The following is a 12,944-nucleotide window of genomic DNA, read 5'->3' as shown; positions in this document are numbered from 1 at the left end:
GTAGATCAATGGACTAGGAGTTAAGACATCTGGTCCCATTTTTGACTCTACCATTTTAGCTAGCTGTGTGACCTTTAATTTCTGGGTGTCAGTTTCTTTGTCTATAAAACTAATGCTTTGATTTAAAGAAACCTTTTGTGTAGAGGATAGGAATTTGGGTATAATATATCAGAAGTTTTAAATAGACCAGAGTCATTTGATGCACCACAACTGGGAAAGAGTTGGAGTACTGTCAACTGAAGTTCAGTGTAATCTCTCCATAGGCCAGTTGCTCTGGAGCTAGAAATTGGAGAGCAAATAACTGGCATTTGTAGAGCCAGGAGCAAAGGAGAGGCTAACCAGAGAGTGATGATCAGGGGAGCCTGATTACCTCACTTGGTGAGGTCCCACTCAAAGTTACAGAGATAATATTGGTCACTAAAGGAAGAATGGCCTAGGGTAGAGCAGGATAGAGCATCCTTTGTATAACTTGTATAATTTGTATAACTAAACTTTTATGTTTTATCACAATGACGGCAGTAGACTAGGGGACCTTAAGAATCCCCATTAGCTCACACATTCTCTGCTTCCAAGTTAGTCAAGTATTAAGGCTAGAGTTCAGCTTTCAAGGAATAGCTCTTTTTTTTTTTTTTTTTTTGTTATTTGCCTTTGCCATTTAATGAAAGCTATGTGTAAAATAGCCCTTTCTGCAGCTCTTGAATTTCAGAAACAGTATATTGTAAAATGTTACACAAGCATATATTACTAAAATGTCTAATACTGTGCTTTTTTTTGTTTTCCAACACTAACTTCTCAATATACCTCAACCATGTAGAAACCTCCCTTATAAACAATCAAAAACAGTTGAACAAAACGAGTTGACTTGAGGACAGCATGTGGTAGCATATGCAGTATTCTGCTTTCTTAGACTGGAGAACAGGGAAGGGAGTTTTATTATCATTTTGGAACCAAGATTGGTGGATATATTGAATCTGAATTCTGATGTCCCTTAATGTTGTTTGCATTTACATCATTTTCATTGTCTTTATATTTTCCTTCCATTCATAGAAGTGTTCCCATGTTTCTATGAATAATTCCTATTTGTAATTTCCAGTGGTCCAATAATCTGTTATATTGACATATCCTAATTTCTTTGGGCATTTTCTTAATTATTAGGTACTATTTTGTTTCCCAGTTTATTTGGTTTTTTGGTGTGTTTTTTTTTTGTTTGTTTTTTTACTGATCCTTTAGTCTTTTAGAGAAAACTCACTTTGGAGATATTACCTATGTACTATGTGCAGTTGTGATTCATGAATGAAATGATGCTGACCCTTTCATGGGGAGATATTCAGTAAGGTCCCTGATGCCTTCCATTTGGCAGATTTTCCTACCTCCAATTAAATTTTCTAGATCTGGTTCTAGGATTAGCTATCTTGTTCTAAGTGAAACATAGTAGAAAGTATAAGTTGAAAGAATAGTAGCATTTTTTGAGCTAAAAAAGACGTTGGCATAGTTAGTATAACCCCTTCATTTTACAGATGAGGAGACTCATGCTTGGAGTGGCGAAGCTAATTAAGTCCACACAGCAAATTGGTAGCTTTCACTTCATCAGCTCTTATTTTGATTTTTCATATAAAAAGTGCCAAACAGATTCACTCTGAATCCCCAAAGCATTAAGGACATTAAATGTTTCTATTTCTCATATATTATCATAGGTTATCCATACAGTAAGGATGGCATCACACTTAAGATAATAATTACCAGGTGGCACTGGAGGAAGGATGCTTAGGTGCTGTGAAATTGGATACTTTGATGTCTAGGCCAATGTCTCAGTCCTCAACTTACTTGTTGACACAATTCATGATTATGATAAATCCTGTCAGTTAAGTGGTCCCAGACCAGTGAAGGAAGGGGAAAGAGAAGAAATACCTAGGTCGGAGATTCCCTCATTGGCCAAATTGAATGTTTCTGTTTTTACAGTCACAACAGTCTGTCATAGACCATGAGCGTTGGGCCTATGAACAATCCATGTTTTTGCTTACCTTAATTCATCCCCCACCCCCCATTATACAAGAAGGTCCAGATTGATGAAGTTCAATTTAATTCAGTAACCATTCAGTAAGCACTTACTATGTGCTAGATACTGTGACTTGTTCAAGGTCACTCAGATAGCAAGGGACATACTTCCATTCCAAATCCCAGTGCTTTTTCTTTCTTTTTTAAAAATAAATATCCTTTGTTTTTACAAATTCAGTGCTTTATCCTTCCACCTCTATACATACCAAATATTGTACACAATTAAGAACATCATAAAGATGTCGTGGGTGTATTCTGTGGTTGAAAAAGAGCCTCAGCTCTGTCACTTATTACCTAAGTGACCTTAGAGAGGTCACTTCATCCTGAGGTGTTTAGGTTTCCCATCTGTGAAAGGAAGAGGTTGCCTTGGATGACCTCTAGGGTTCCTTCCAGCTCTATGTGTATGGTGCTATCATGTAAGCTCCTTGAGGGCAGGTACTATTTTTCACCTTTTGTCTTTGTATCCTTAAGGCCTAGCATAGTGCCTTGCGAATAGTAGTTACTTAAAAATGTTTTGTTAAATTGTTTGTGAGTTAATACTTGCCAGGATGCACTTAGCAAAGTTGGCATTGTCAGATGGTTCAACAAGAGAAATTGGTTTTATCATCACAAGTGGCATGACAAAGATGGATTCCGCTTGATTTCTCCGCTTCACCCTAAGGACCATTGGGCCTTTTTTTTCTGATGTATAGCAGAAGCTTCCTGTATTTGTTAATTACTCCTATTTAGAATATGAGCTTAAGAGCAGGAACTGTCTCAACTTTGTATTTGTATTCCTAGCACTTAGTGCAATGCATTGTATACAGTAAGAACTTAATAAACGCTTTTTCATTCATTCATAACGCATGTCCGGTGTAAGTGTGGTTGTTCTCGCATCTGGGCTGCAGGCTGCTTAGACTAGTTGTGTAGGTATCCTGGCCTCCAGTTCTCCTGTCTCTGACTCAGATGCAAGAGTCCATCAGGTTGCCCAGGCCAGTGCCTGTTGGCTGAACAGCTTCTCTGGCCTGTTGAATTCTTAATAGGGTCATGGTGCTTTACCCATTTGTTGACACTATTCCTCAGGTGCTTTTGGAGTATATTTGTCAAGGGATGCCATCAGGTAGGTGGGCCTTAGCCATTGAAAGGGGGCAGGGGAAGAGGTGGGAATTCCTGAATCCAGGCTCTTGCCACTAGTCAAATTGAGTTTTGAAATGTTTTGAACAGAACAGTAGAATGTATCTGAAAAAATTGGTCAAAGTGCCAGAAATCTTAAACGTATTTTTCTCTTACCCAGTCTAGTGGCAGAGCTTAGCCTAGAAGCTCCTGGAAGCACCTTAATACAGTGTTAGGGCCCTGAATGTAGAGGCAGAAAACATGGGTTGGACTTCTGACTTTACCAAGCGACCTTACCTGTTTTACCTGAAATGGAGAAAGACAATCTCTCTGAGTCTAAGTGTCTTGATCTGAAAAATAAGGAGGCTGGATTAGATGATCTCTAAGAATGCTTCCAGCTATAATTCTAATCAGTTACTCCTCTTCCCACCTTAACTGATTCCTTACTCTCATTGCTTCTACTGTTCATTTGAGCACCAGATTTTCAATTGAATTACAGTTGGGATGGCAAAATAGCAAATTTAACATGGCAGGATTTTCATGTCTGTCACCATTTGGAACCCAAGGGAGAAAAGAGATAATGTGTGTACAATCCATAGCAATAACACAGTAACTGGGAAATCTTAGGAAATAGAGGGAAAAAATACATAAAAAAATAAGAATCATACAGTACATAGGGATGCTTTGTTTTGTTTTATTTTTTAATGGGTGGCAAGAGAAGTTCTGTTCTGTTACCTTCTTGTGAGGCTTAGGTCTTGGGTTCCCAAAGACTGCCAGCAATAAGTCCTGGCAGATCCTGCCCACCAAGTTGGAAAGGCTTTGAAGATGGAGCCAACAATGGTCTGTATGTCAAAAGTACCAGCTTACCCAAGCCAAAAGAGGCTCATCTCCAGATTGGCAAGAGCCAGCTTAGCTAAATTTAGTGAGGTTCAATACCAGGTTGCCTCAGGGTGATGGATTTTTTTTAATCATAGAAACTCCCTAGATCTTCCCTACCACATCATAGTGGGATTGTAATCTTTGTTAGCAGAATTGTCGTGCTGATAAAATCACAGATCCTTGAAATTTTAAAAAAAATATCAAAAAGCCCAGTAAACATTAACTTAAATACATTGAATAACTTATGATATCATCTCTTTATGGAAGAAATATCTTCTCTCTGAGTTCATATGGTGGGTAACTGCTGCCAAATAGATATTTACCAAAAGGCAAAAATTATAGAGATAAAAACCTAAGCTTTATTATTATGCTGGAGCATAAGTTCAGGCCTTGAGAAAATCTCAACAGTCATTAGGATCCTAACCAGGATTCTTTCAGACAGAATTATGTCAGGGACAGAGAAGTTTTTTTTTTCAACATATTACAATCAAAAGTTTAAGAAGATGAGAGATCTTTAGTCCCGAACTTTTTTCAATATTATAAAAGGTGAACAAATTTAGTTAAACAGAGTCATAATCTCATACTTCCCCTAAAGAAACAAACTTCCATCAAACAATAGGTAAATTAAATCAGGTTAGAGATTAAACTACCTTTAGAGGATTCACAAGTCGGCTAATTGAGGAGAATGTACATGTTTCCAGGGAGTCGGGAACAGTTGAGAATCTTCCCCTGGCTTCTTACCTAAGGAATAGTTAAGACTTTGAAGTAAATTTTTCGATCCCATGGGACAGGTTTTTTTTTTTTTATTTAATAGACTTTTATTTACAGGATATATGCATGGGTAACTTTACAGCATTAACAATTGCCAAACCTCTTGTTCCAATTTTTCACCTCTTACCCCCCCACCCCCTCCCCTAGATGGCAGGATGACCAGTAGATGTTAAATATATTAACATATAAATTAGATACACAATAAGTATACATGACCAAAACGTTATTTTGCTGTACAAAAAGAATCAGACTCTGAAATATTGTACAGTTAGCTTGTGAAGGAAATCAAAAATGCAGGTGGGCCTAAATATAAGGATTGGGAATTTAATGTAATGGTTTTTAGTCATCTCCCAGAGTTCTTTTTCTGGGCATAGCTGGTTCAGTTCATTACTGCTCCATTGGAAATGATTTGGTTGATCTCGTTGCTGAGGATGGCCTGGTCCATCAGAACTGGTCATCATATAGTATTGTTGTTGAAGTATATAATGATCTCCTGGTCCTGCTCATTTCACTCAGCATCAGTTCGTGTAAGTCTCTCCAGGCCTTTCTGAAATCATCCTGTTGGTCATTTCTTACAGAACAGTAATATTCCATAATATTCATATACCACAATTTATTCAGCCATTCTCCAACTGATGGACATCCATTCAGTTTCCAGTTTCTAGCCACTACAAAAAGGGCTGCCACAAACATTCGTGCACATACAGGCCTTTCCCTTCTTTATAATCTCTTTGGGATATAATCCCAGTAGTAACACTGCTGGATCAAAGGGTATGCACAGTTTGATAACTTTTTGAGCATAGCTCCAAACTGCTCTCCAAAATGGTTGGATTCGTTCACAACTCCACCAACAATGCATCAATGTCCCAGTTTTCCCACATCCCCTCCAACAATCATTATTTTTTCCTGTCATCTTGGCCAATCTGACAGGTGTGTAGTGGCATCTTAGAGTTGTCTTAATTTGCATTTCTCTGATTAATAATGACTTGGAGCATCTTTTCATATGACTAGAAATAGTTTCAATTTCTTCATCTGAGAATTGTCTGTTCATACATGGGACAGGTTTTAGTCAGGTGCAGTTAATATTAATCAAAAGATTCTAGAGAAATAAATGGAAATCCAGAAATCCCATAACAGTCCCTCGTTTTAAGCATAAAAATGTCTGTAATACCTGTCTTTGATCACTCACTTATGAATTATATCTATTTCTGCCCTGGACATATTTTCTTTTTTTTTAAATAAAGCTTTCTCCCCCCCACCCCCCAAACACACACGTATATAATTTTTGACATTCATCACTGCAAAACTTTGTGTTCTAAATTTTTTTTCTTTCTCTCTTCTTCCTACCCCTGCCCCTAGATGGCAAGTAATATGTAAACATGTGCAATTCTTCTATAATATTTACACAATTATGCTCCTGGGCATATTTTCAAGTAGACTTATGCATACATTCCTGTAGGCAGACATTAATGTGGGAAAATATTAGATACAACTGAAAACCAAGAGTAACATAAGTATGATCATCAATATTAAATAACATCAAGTCTCTTGGATCCAGCTCGTTCCTGGTGATCCACTCCAAATGTCCATGTAAAAAGTATATTTCATCTTGGGTCTTAGCTGTTCCATGTCACGATCTAGTCTTTGAAAACAGTTTCCCTTGAAGATTCCGGAATAGGCTTCATTCCCAAGGGGATTCTGGGGCGGTGTTCCTCTTATTAGATCTGTTTCTATGGTTTCAAGTCATTTGCAAAAGTTTCCTAGTCTAACTACTAAAGAAAACTAGTTTAAATGTTATGGATATAACTTTATTAACAATACATTTATAAGATGAACATCAAATATAATTCATTTGACAGTTCAGAGAATTTCAGTATTTACATACTGCTTGCCTTTCTATCTTGAGACAAATGAAAAACTCTGAGAGGCAGAGTTTCTGGGTAATTAATAATCAATTTATTATTTAGGCTAGCTAGCAATCAATAAATTGATGGTCAGTGGTTTCTCTCCTAATCAAAGATATGATGGAAGACCCTAGGGTCTTAAGTACCTTCTGAAAGGGATTTCTCCAAAAAGTAAAAGTCAACCTTGATTGGTAGAGCTAAGGCTAAAAGTCTTCAGCTCCAGCTTCTGAGAATGTGGCTTGATCATGAGATTCAGCAGCCTTCTGTAATCTGGGCAGGGGGAAGCCATTTTCATTCAGATCTCTCTGGCTAATTTTCTTCATGAGCTAGGACACCCTAAGTCCTAATGGAGGGGATCAAGGCCAGGGGTTCCTGCCTTCAAGATAAGAGCTCACCCCCCAGTGAATTTTGTTTATACTTTAAACAAAAAGTAGGTCTTCTAGTTGAGTGAAATCTCATCCCCAATTGACAAGCATGTTTTGTTTTGTTTTTTTAACATGAAAAGACAATAATATCTAAACAGAGCTCAGTGGAGTAACCATGGTATCTGAGTGTATCCAGGAAAGGAAGGGGAGTCAATCAAATGTGAATCAATTAATGGCATTCCTATACTACACTTCAGTAATCGCGTATGATGCCATCTTGTAAAAAGGAGGTAACAAAGTATTCATGCACTCTGAGGGTCTTCATATATCACTTGTTTTTATAATCCCATCAGCACAACTCACAATAAACTTTCCTACAGAATGGAAGAGAACTCCATGTACCCACTTTTCATTGGCTCACAAGGGTCATAAGGTACATGCTAGTGATAACATCCCACATCTTTATGGTCTTGTCTCTGGATCCAAACAGCAAGATAAGCCCAGGTTTACTACTTTCTTTTTTTAGTCTCAGCTTCAGAGACAGAGGAATAAGAGTTTTCTGGAGCCCAGGAAATACACTCGACAATATTCTCATATTACACAGAGCTCAACTTTGCATTCTTTCTTGGCTACTACCTAGACATACACTGTCTGGTCATTAGAACAGTTAGCAATTAAGGTGTCATCTTAATTTGGCCATATTATGGGTACCCATACTCTGTGTCCTGTGAAAGTCTTCACATGGTAGCTAATTTGCACTTCTCACATTTTAATAGTTTTGTCCTTGGAGATAGATACTATATGATATGCATTAGGAATGGTGGCTACTGAAGAGACTGTGATCATGTCCATGCATGGTTCTGATGACAATCACAATCCTTGAAGGACAGGAAAAATTTTATCAATCAGCCAAACCCTTTAGAGGCTAACTGACGTTAACAGGAGTTGAACCTTTACAGAAAATAGAAAGAAATAAGGTAAATCACAATAATTGTTTATAAATATGATAGCATAATATTAATTCTCTCAATATTTACTTGAACCTTGTACCTGATATGGATAATTCTATCTACAGGATGAAGGAAGACTCTTAAAAAGAATTCATGAGGACCTGGCTTGTAAAATGAATCCTTCTGTCTCTCGAGATTATCAAAGAAAGAATTTAAAACAGGAAAAAAATCTGATTTTAAAATTTCTTTATAATATTAATACAATTTTATATGTAAAATTCTTAATCCAATTTTGAGAACTTATTACTGAAACATATTCAAATCCTATTATATTATCCCAGAAAAAAAGAAAGAAAATTTTTTTTAAAAAATTCATCTGTGGATATTCAGTTAAACCCGAAGAATGTTCAACACTTTGTTCTGCTTTTTCAGCATTGTTCTAAATTACCCTCAGAACAAAAGAAAAAAATTTTTTTAAAAATATGTCATAAACATGTCATCCAAGAACATCATGTTTATATGTACTTTTGCTGCTTTTTTTTTTTTTTTTTTTTTTTGCTGAGGCAAATGGGGTTAAGTGACTTGCCCAGGGTCACACAGCTAGTAAGTATTAAAGGTCTGAGGCCAGATTTGAACTCAGCTACTTCTGACTTCAGAGCTGGTGCTCTATCCACTGTGCCATCTAGCTGCTCCTGTACTTTTGCTTCTCAGAGAAAACACTTTAATCTTGTTTTTCTTAAAGCTTATTACTCTATTAAAACTGAAAATGTTTATATAAAATTTGAAACTTAAAACTTTTATGTCTTATTATATCATATCTTTGAAATTATACCCCGTTGAGATTATACGTGTACATGTATCTATCTAAAGAAACATACATACACTCCCATTCATCTAGAAAATAAGTGTGCTGTGCAATAGTCACTAATAAGAGGATTAATAGCAAAGCTTAGGATTTATTTAACTAGTTGCTTAGGTTAAAACAAATAGTTCAGACAAATAAAATGTAAAGCATTAAGGTCTTTCATGCTTACATCCTACCATAGTAACTCAGAGATGCTTGAGTAGATTCCATCATTAAAAAACAAAAACAATAACAATAACAAAAAAACCTTGCCTTTTACAATTCTCCTGTCCCGGTTTTAGAAGTTGCTATGAAAGAAAAGAGGGACATGGTAATAACAAAATCAAGACCATCCCTTCCAGGGCACAGATCATGCTGACATAAGCATAACAAGATAAAGTTTCCTTAGCTTTGTCTGATTCCAGGTAAGAATCACAGTTAACCTTTATTTTGAAACAGAGTCAGTCATACAGCCATGTTCCATATTATTCACAAGATATCACAGCCAGACTCAGAATTAACCAGGTGAGAAAATTCCTGTTCAGAAAGGAAATAACACAATGGGGAAACTGAGTTAGAAGGCTCTTACTTTTGCCTATTTAAGGTTATTCTGTCAACCTTCCCAAGCACAAACATCCAACTGTAGTAATTTTCAAATCACATTCAAAAGAATGACCCAAATAAATAAATAAATGAAAAAAAAATGACACATGACATTTCCCTTGAATGGTGGATTATTGACTTAATGATAATTCAGAAAAACATACCTGAAATCCAAGCTGAGAACAATATCAAAACACAGTCCTGAGAATGCTTATGTCAAATAGAAAGCTCCACTAATCTCAAGTTAGGGTTAGATACAGTCATTATTTTTCTCATATTGTTGCAATAGGTTAGTTTAACAATAAGCAGTTACAAAGTGCTTATCTTGTTTGTCCTTTCTAGTTAAATTCATCCTGAAGCAGAAACCAATTAGAAATAAGAAAATAATAATATTCTGTAATTTATATGGTCAATACGTGACTTCACTCAAAAGCCACAATACTGGTCATTATAAGTTTCCATATCGACAAATAAGTATACCTTAAGGATTTGCATATTAATTCTTTTTTTTTTTAATTTAATAGCCTTTTATTTACAGGATATATACATGGGTAACTTTACAGCATTAACAATTGCCAAACCTCTTGTTCCAATTTTTCACCTCTTACCCCCCCCCACCCCCTCCCCTAAATGGCAGGATGACCAGTAGATTAAATATATTAAAATATAACTTAGATACACAATAAGTATACATGACCAAAACATTATTTTGCTGTACAAAAAGAATCAGACTCTGAATTATTGTACAATTAGCTTGTGAAGGAAATCAAAGATGCAGGTGTGCATAAATATAGGGATTGGGAATTCAATGTAATGGTTTTTAGTCATCTCCCAGAGTTCTTTTTCTGGGTATAGCTAGTTCAGTTCATTACTGCTCCATTAGAAATGATTTGGTTGATCTCGTTGCTGAGGATGGCCTGATCCATCAGAACTGGTCATCATCTAGTATTGTTGTTGAAGTATATAATGATCTCCTGGTCCTGCTCATTTCACTCAGCATCAGTTCGTGTAAGTCTCTCCAGGCCTTTCTGAAATCATCCTGTTGGTCATTTCTTACAGAACAGTAATATTCCATAATTTTCATATTGCATATTAATTCTTAATGGAAAAATAAAATCTTTAAATCTGGAGTCTATTAAAACTAAATTGATTTAAAGGCGTAACTTCATGACATATTCTAGGTACAATTTTATAATTTTCAGAAGCAATAGCCAAAAATATATCAGATAAAAAAATCATTAAGCTTGTAAGCCCTCTTATAACAGGTGTGAGAGATCCTAGTTCTCAATTAGGTCACTTGAGGATTTTAGAACTTCACAGTTTTGCTTTAGCAACTTTTCTCACAGAGTTGATAAGCTTTTAAGACCTGACTAAGGTTGAAGATTCAGGGGTCTGAAAATCTAGCAAGCCCTCAAAAAAATTTACAGAAAACCTTTTGTACCTTCCCTAAACACTAAGCATTATTATCTATTTTAAAGCAAAAATATACCCACTTAAGTATTTAAACATCATGACCACATTTTTAAAATTTGTTATTATAGCTTTTTATTTACAAGATATATGCATGGGTAATTTTTCAGCATCGACCTTTGCAAAACCTTCTGTTCCAACTTTTCCCCTCCTTCCCCCCACCCCCTTCCCCAGATGTCAGGTAGACCAATACAAGTTAAATATGTTCAAATATATGTTAAATACAATATATGTGTACATATCCATACAGTTATTTTGCTGCACAAGAAGAATCGGACTTTGAAATAAGGTAAAATTAACCTGAGAAGGAAATCAAGAACTCAAGTGGACAAAAACAGAGGGATTGGAAATGCTACCCAGAGTTCTTTCGCTGGGTGTAGTTGGTTCTATTCATCACTGAACCATCACTGAACAAATGGAACTGATTTAGTTCATCTCATTGTTGAAGAGAGCCACGTCATCAGAGTTGATCATCACATAGTATTGTTGTTGAAGTATCTAATGATCTCCTGATGACCACATTCTAATAGCTCAACTTATAATGTAATAGTGTCCAGATTAAAAAAGAAGTTAATTTTCTAGTATACAATGACATCACTCTCTAGGTAACGTTTTTCAAATTCACAGTATGTCCTATACAGTGATTTCTCAAAAAAAAAAATCACACTATAAGAAAAATTAGAAGCCAAAAATATTATGTAATTTTAAAACAAAACAAAATTTATTTGACAGTCAAATAATATCAATTCATTTGAATGCATTTCTGGATCATCTTACATAGAGAATTGCTTCATCCATCTATCAGTTTGGCATTCTATAATAATTGCATTCAAAGACCAGTATAAGTAATTACACATTTAATTTTTATTCATGAAGTTTCTAAGCATATTGCCTTAATGGCAAATATCAAGGGTGTTTTGCATTAAGATGTGATCTACCTATTAAGGGTCAAATATCACGGTTATCCAAATAAAACACATCTCATTTTAAATGAGACCACATTATAATTGAGTTTTAGAACAAACTCAATTAAATCTGGAATTACTATCACAAATAGTATCATTCAAATCTCACTTTTCCCAAGAGCCATAAACTGTCAAAGCCTCAAATTACAGGTCCCACTATTTTCATTTAGCTTGGTTCCAAAGATTTACAGGCTTACATTTTCATTCCTTTCTTTTGAAGCCCATGAGATTCTCCTAAAACATGGAAATTGTAAACATAAGGATATCGTAACTATGTATCTCACACCCTTCCAATAGTCCTTCAAGGACAAAATTTTAGTATGCTATATTTAAATAACTCCATGCTAGAAAACAGTTATTACAGTTTCCATTTAGTAAATGTTGCAACTTAATAGAATATTATGTCTCAAATTGTTTACAGGACTTTCTCCAAAAAAGTTTCTCACATTCCTTCTTATCTCAATAAGATTAAAAAAAAAACTCCTCAAACTTTCTCTTTGTAAAGCTCTAAACCCTTTTCTTTTTTTTTTTTTTAAATTAAAACAAACTGGTTGTTTTTTATTTTTAAAAAAGTTTACAAAGAAAGCCTCATAAAGTTCCATTTTCCCTGTCAATTTTTACTACGTGCACAGCTAGGCTTTAAGAAGACATACTGGCATTACCTGGGAATATTCTGTAGAGAATCGTGGGTAATTCTCTAATAAAAACACTTTAATGAGAAGAACTTCTTACAATATAAACCACTTTAGTTCACATTTGAATTTGTATGCTGTAAAGTTGCTCTTTTAAGTCTACATTTTTTTCCCTATAAATAATGAATGTCCCTACAAAATATTATTGATTGCTAACTGTAAAAACCATTAATAGCAACTGAACACAGTATTTTGAGGAAAGGAAGAATAAAACTATATTTAATTGGTTAATTTTAATTAACTTTAATATAGATATACTTTAAATATCTGCAATGAAGCTAACTTAGAACTATATTTAATCAAGTTCAAAAATATGTTTATTGTCTTTGATATCCCTACTATATTTTCTCAGTA

At 35.1% G+C, this 12,944-nt stretch overlaps 1 pseudogene; it reads right to left on the bottom strand.

Annotated features, from left to right (window-relative positions):
* Positions 1–6,158: 6,158 nt before the first annotated feature.
* On the bottom strand, positions 6,159–9,925 carry LOC111721614 (annotated as a pseudogene).
* Between the last annotated feature and the right edge of the window lie 3,019 nt (positions 9,926–12,944).

Source organism: Sarcophilus harrisii, chromosome X, assembly GCF_902635505.1.
Source record: "Sarcophilus harrisii chromosome X, mSarHar1.11, whole genome shotgun sequence".
NCBI classification, from domain to species: Eukaryota; Metazoa; Chordata; class Mammalia; order Dasyuromorphia; family Dasyuridae; genus Sarcophilus; species Sarcophilus harrisii.
This window is presented reverse-complemented; position numbering and strand designations above follow the sequence as displayed.